Source organism: Pteronotus mesoamericanus, unplaced genomic scaffold, assembly GCF_021234165.1.
Source record: "Pteronotus mesoamericanus isolate MK-2021 breed Mesoamerican mustached bat unplaced genomic scaffold, CSHL_Meso_final scaffold_85, whole genome shotgun sequence".
Taxonomy (NCBI): Eukaryota; Metazoa; Chordata; class Mammalia; order Chiroptera; family Mormoopidae; genus Pteronotus; species Pteronotus mesoamericanus.
The window spans coordinates 21,778,322-21,784,981 of record NW_026555329.1 but is presented as its reverse complement, the minus strand read 5'-3'; the positions used below and the strand labels follow the sequence as shown (position 1 = coordinate 21,784,981).

Below are 6,660 nucleotides of genomic sequence, written 5' to 3'. Positions count from 1 at the left end.
AGAGCTGAAGGCTTCATCTTCCCAGCCCTCAATCCAGTTATTGCCCACAACTTCTGTATTTGGTCAGTAGAAACCCCCTCCCCTATCACAGAGACTGGAAACATTCACTTTACAATTTATATAGTGAATATGAATTGATTGCCTCTTTTATGCCAGGCAAAATACTAAGTACTAGGAACACAAAGATAAGGCACAGACCTTGTCCTCAAAGAGTTTCCCCCTCTACCACATATTTGTTCCATAATTAGAAGTATAACATTCTCCCCCAAACCATCTCCCCTTTGAATTTCACCCTTTCTATTCACATATACCTCTCTTGGCCTTCTACTCATACTCAAAGTTCTAAAGTAATCCTTTAATTCTTCTTCTTCCATTAATCCTATTGGTTTCTAGGTTCTATCAAATTTCCTTCATAATATTCTTCATATTCAATAGTAAGCATTTACTGGATGTCTACCAAATGCTAAGCACTGTGCTTAGCAAGGAAAATACAATGGTAAACAGGACACAAAGTCTATGCCTTCAACAACTTCAGAGTTAGTGGAAGAAAAAGGCAGGTAAACCAATAATTACAGCAGAGCAGGATAAATATTACAATGAGCCTAAAAGAGAGGCTCTTAACCTGACTTGGACTCAAAGAAGCCTTCCCAAAGAAAGTGACACTTGAACTGAGTTGTGAAGTATCACATGGTGTTAACCTATCAGACTGGAGCATTCTAGACTGGATGACAGCAAGTGGTTCAGCAGAGCTGAAGCGTGAGAACAGGGAGTCACAAGCAAGTGATGAGACTAGAAAAGTAGAAATGGACCACATTAAACATAAATGCCATGGTGTGTTATGGGTTGAATTGTGTCCTCCAAACAGATACACTGAAGTCCTAACCCCTGGTACCTGTATGTATGACCTTATTTGGAAATATGGTCTTTGCAAATGTAATAAAGTTAATTTAAGGTCTTTAAGATGAGCCCAAATCCAAGATGGTTGGTGTTCTTATAGGAAGAGGAAAATGGCATGTGAAGACATAGACACACAGGGAGAATATCAAGCGACAATGGAATCAGAGACAAAGCACCAGAGCTGCAAACCAAAGAATTCCTGAGGTTACAAGAAGTTAGAGAGGGCTGGGAAGGATTCTCCCCTACAAGTTTTGAAGGGAACATGGCCCCCCAACAACTTTATTTCAAGGTTTTGGCCCCCAAAACTGTGAGAGAATAATTCTTGCATACTTGATTTTTTTAAAGGTACTAAAATTTACATTTCATACCGCTAGTATTTCCCTGCTTCTGTCCATATCATTCTTACCCATTCTTCAGCCCTAGCTCAACTCTCATTTCAATGAAGACTTTCGTCTTCAGTATAATATTTGAATCTATTTCACAAATATTTACTGAGCCTTACTATATTTGATACATAATGCTAGTTGGTATAGATAAAACAAAGATTTTTAAAAATCCAAAACTATGCCTCCCTTTACAAAAAGTTTGCAAACCAGCAACTGAAAACACACTATGGTATCATTCTTTTAATCAACAAATATGTATTGAGTACTACTATGTGCCCAGTAGAATTCTAGGCATGGATGGAACAGTGACTAAAACAAACAAAAGTGCTTGCCCTAATGGCACTTACATAATGTGGGGGGAGAGGAGCAGAGGGGAGGTCAGGAGGAGGTGGGGACAGACTATAAAACAAATACTTAAAAACATACAGTACATCCTAATGTGATAAATGCAAAAAATAAAGCAGGAAAGGGGAAGAGGAAGTGTTAGAATGGGTTCTCTAGTGATCCCTACTTATTTGCATCCTAAATTTGATGAGTTCAACTTAATGGTGAATGATTAAAAGGTTTTTACCCCTATAATCAGGAACAAGACAAGGATGTTGATTCTCACTATTTCTATTCAGCATCGTACTGGAGGTTCTGGCCATGGCAGTAAGAGAACAAAATTAAATAAAAAGCATCAGATTAGATAGTAAAAAGTAAAACTATTAATATTTCTATTTGCAAATGTCATAATCTTGTATAGAAAATCCAAAGGTATCCACTAAAAAAATTGTTAGAACTAATAAGCAAGTTTAGTAAGGTTGCATAATGCAAGATAAATATGCAGAACTCAATTGTATTTCTATGGAGTAGTAATGAGCAAACCAAAAATTAAATTAAGGAAAAAACTCCATATATAGTATTAGCAAAAAATAAAATAAAATATTGAATAAATTTTTAAAACAGAATGCAAAACTTTTACTCTAAAAACTACAAAATATTGTTAAAAGTAATTAAAGACCTAAATAAATGGAACTACGTCAATGGTCATGGATTGGAACACTTGATATTGTTAAGATGGCTTTAGTACCCACGGTGATCTACAGATTCAACAAAATCTCTAACTAAATCCTGGCTGGCCTTTGTGCAGAAATTTACAAGCTTATACTAAAATTCATATGGAAACTAAAAGAACCCAGAATAGCCAAAACAAAATTAGAAAAAGAAGAACAACATTGAAGGACTTACACTTCTCAATTTCAAAGTTTACTTCAAAGCTACAGTAATTAAGACAGTTACGGTAATGGCATAAGGATAGACATACAGATCAATGGAATAGAATTGAGAGTCAAGAAATAAATCCTCACATTTACAGTCAATTGATTTTTGGCAAAGGTGCCAAGACAATTTAATGTAGAAATAAAAAGCTTTCAACAAATGGTGCTGGGAGGGGCAACTGGAGATCAACATGCAAAAGAATAAAGTTGGAACCCCACCCCACATAATATACAAAAATTAACTCAATATGTATCAAATACCTAAATGTAAGAGCTAAAACTGTAAGACTCTTAGAAGAAAACATAGAAGGAAACTTTCATGACTTTGAATCAGACAACGATTTCTCAGATATGACAAAAAAAATTAGATATATTAGACTTCAAAAAGATTAAAAGATTTTAATGCTTTAAAGGGCATCATTAGGCAAATGAAAACTCATAGGATAAAATTTTTGCAAATCACAGATCTGATTAGGGACTTGTAGCTAGAATATATGAAGAACACTTACAGCTCAATAATAAAAAGGCAAATAACCCAAGTTAAAAAAAAAGGAGGGGCAAAAGATTTAAATAGACATATTCCCAAAGAAAACATAAAAATATTCAAATAAAACATGAAAAGATATTCAGTATCATAAGCCATCATGAAAATGCAAATCAAAACCACAATGAGATATCACTTTACACCTATTAGGATGGCTATACTCAAAAACACAGATAATAACAAGTGTTGGCAAAGATATGAAGAAGTTGGAACTGTCATACATGAATGGTAAAATGTAAAATGGTGCAGCCACTTTGGAAATAATACAGGATGGGACAAAAGTAGGTTTACAGTTGTGAGTATACAAAACACAAAATTTTTAATTAATTATTGTATTATTTTTCATATGAACTATAAATCTACTTTTACCTGTATCTGCTGTTTAGGAGAGACCCACTCCTAAAAATGTTAAACTTAGTTATCACATGACCCAGCAATTCTACTACTCACTATATAACCAAGAGAAATTAAAACATATGTCCACAGGAAAACTGGTACACGAATGTTCATATCAGCATTAGTTGTAATAACTAAACATTGGAAATAGCCCAAATGTCCATCAACTGATGAAGAGATATATAAAATATGGTATATCCATACAATAGAATATTACTCAGCAATATAAAGGAATAAAGTTCTGATGCATGCTACAATAGAGATGAACCTTGAAAGCACTATGCAAAGTGAAAGAAGGCAATTTTGAAAGAATTATTATATGATTCCATTTAAATTAAATGCCCAGAATAGGAAAATTCACAAAGATTAGAAGTAGATTAGCGTTGCTAGGGTTGAGGAGATTAGGGGATATGGGGAGTGGCTGCCAATGAGCATGAGGTTTCCTTTTTCGGTGATGAGAATGTTTTAAAGTTGATTGTTATACAACTGTAAATACACTAAGAAAAACTGAATTGTACATTTGAACTGGGTGATTTGAATGGCATGTGAATTATAGCTCAATAAAGCTGTTGTATTTTTAAAATCAACTGTTGAGCCTTAGTCATGTGACTACACCCTAGCAGTGAAGTGACTATCTGGCTTTTTTGGTCTTCCTCCTACCAAAACTCATATGATAAGAATTCTCCAAATCCAGGATGATAACTCAGATTCTAGGCAGCCCAAGAAATTGATAAACATTTACTAAGGCAGTTAAGAGTGTGCCAGGTGCAAAAGTAATTAATTCTCCTGGGAGAAAAATGTTTTTTAAAAGTAAAATCATTAATACTGCCCCTTCCCTAAGATCATTCATCACATGTTGTATTTTGCTAACTTTTATATATTAGTCTTAACTCCTACAAGAAATTATAAGCCCCTTGAGATGAGATTATGAACTCCTTTAGATCTACTTTTGCAGGCCTCAACCAACTCTAACAGTGTCAAATGGTCAGTAACTGATTTAACTAATTGTTATGTCATGCACCTTCACCACCTCTGTAAGTTTTATTACTATAAATTTAAGATTATCTTTCATCCAACTTTTTTATTTCATATTAATTGAAAACCCTTGGCCCTCTCCCACCAATGACAGCCTGCCTCACGCTCACATGCCCTGCTGCTACCCCACAGAAATGCTTTGATTACATGAAGTTCTTCACTGGATGACACCAGTGTCCAGGGCACTGGCTCTTCATCTCACTCAGGCTTATGCCAAAGATGTAAAATTTGGTGCAGTCACCTGAGCCTCAATGCTTCTAGGTCTAGACCTTCTTTTTAGCCAGCACTGTAGCTATTACTATGGGTCCAAAGGGAAGAAAAGTGATGATTGAACAGAGCTGGGAAAGTCCCAAAGAAACAAAAGATGTGATCATTGTAAAGTCTATTGACTTAAAAGATAAATATAAAAGCACTGGCACTAAACTTGTCCAAGATGTTGCCAGTAATACAAATGAAGAGCTGGGATGGCACCACCACTGCCGTTGTGCTGGCCTCTATGGTCCAGGAGGGCTCTAAGAAGATTAGCAAAGGTGCTAATTCAGTGAAAATCAGAAGATGTGTGGTATTAGCTGTTGCTGCTATAATTTCTGTACTTAAAAAGCAGTCCAAACCTGTGACAAGCCCCGAAGACATAGGTCAAGTTGCTACAATTTCTGCAAATGGAGACAATGAAATAGGCAATATTACTTCCAATGTGATTAAAAAAATAGTTTAAAAACAGGGTGTCATTACAGTAAAGGATGGAAAAACACTAAATGATGAATTAGAAATGTTGAAGGCATGAGGTTTGATCAAGATTATACTTCCCCATACTTCAGTAATATACCAAAAGGTCAGAAATGTGAATTCCAAGATGCCGATGTTCTACTGAGCAAAAAGAAAATTTCTAGTGTTCAGTCCATTGTACCTGTTCTTGAAATTGCCAGTTGTCACCATAAGCCCTTGGTCATAATTGTTGAAGATGTTGATGGAGAAGTTCTAAGTACACTTGTTCTGAATGGACTAACAGTTGGTCTTCATGTTGTAGCAGTCAAAGCTCCAGGTTTTGGTAACATTAGAAAGAACCAGCTTAAAGACACGGCCACTGCTACTGGTGACAGATTGACTCTAAATCCTGAAGATGTTCACCCTCATGACTTAGAAGTTGTAGATGTCACTGTGACCAAAGATGGTGCCGTGTTCTTGGAAGAAAAAGGCGACAAGACTCAAATTGAAAATCCATTTAAGAAATCATATAGCACTTAGATATCACAACTAGTCAATATGAAAAGGAAAAACTAAATGAACATCTGGCAAAACTCCCAGAAGGAGTAGCTGTGCTGAATGTTGATGGGACAAGTGATGTCAAAGTGAATGAAAAGGAGGATAGAGCAACCGATGCCCTCAATGCTACACAAGCTGCTGTTGAGAGGGCACTGCTCTGGGAGGGGGTTGTGTCCTGCTTCGGTGCCTTCCAGCCTTGGACTCACTAACTCCAGCTAAGGAAGATCAAAAAATGGGTATAAAAATTATTTTAAAGCACTCAAAATTCCTGCAATCACCATTGCTAAGAATGCAAGTGTTGAGGATTTGTTGATAGTTGAGAAAATTATGCAAAGTTCCTCAGAAGTTGGTTATGACACTATGCTTGGAGATTCTGTGAATATGGTGGAAAAAGGAATCATTGATCCAACTAAGGCTGTAAGAGCTGCTGGAGTGGCCTCTCTGTTACCAACAGCAGAAGCTGTAGTCACAGAAATTCCTAAAGAAGAGAAAGGCCCTGGGATGGGAGCGGGTGTGGGAGGTGGCATGTTCTAACCCTGGAATAGTGCTTTCCCATATTAGTGAGGACTGTGAGAGGAAGCTCAAGGCAGTGCTCCTCACCTATAACTTCAGAGAAGTCAGCAGAAGGAGAGGATGGAAGAAAAGGCTGGCTGATGTTTAAGGAAATCACTATAACCATCAGTTACTCGTTTCCGTTGACAACATACAGTGGTTTACCACTGTCATTGTCCATGGTTACAGATAACTTATTTTGTATTTTTGAGTAAAAATACATTTGTACATTCCTGATAATTAAGTGCAATAGCCATGAACCAGTGTACTGTTTTCAATTTAAATCACTGAGACATTTTTACTACTATTCTGTGAAAATCAGGATTTT

The 6,660-nt window shown here is 36.2% G+C and overlaps 1 pseudogene; it reads left to right on the top strand.

The window, feature by feature from the left end:
• Positions 1–4,651: 4,651 nt before the first annotated feature.
• LOC129063516 (60 kDa heat shock protein, mitochondrial-like) lies at positions 4,652–6,314 on the top strand (annotated as a pseudogene).
• The last annotated feature ends 346 nt before the right edge of the window (positions 6,315–6,660 follow it).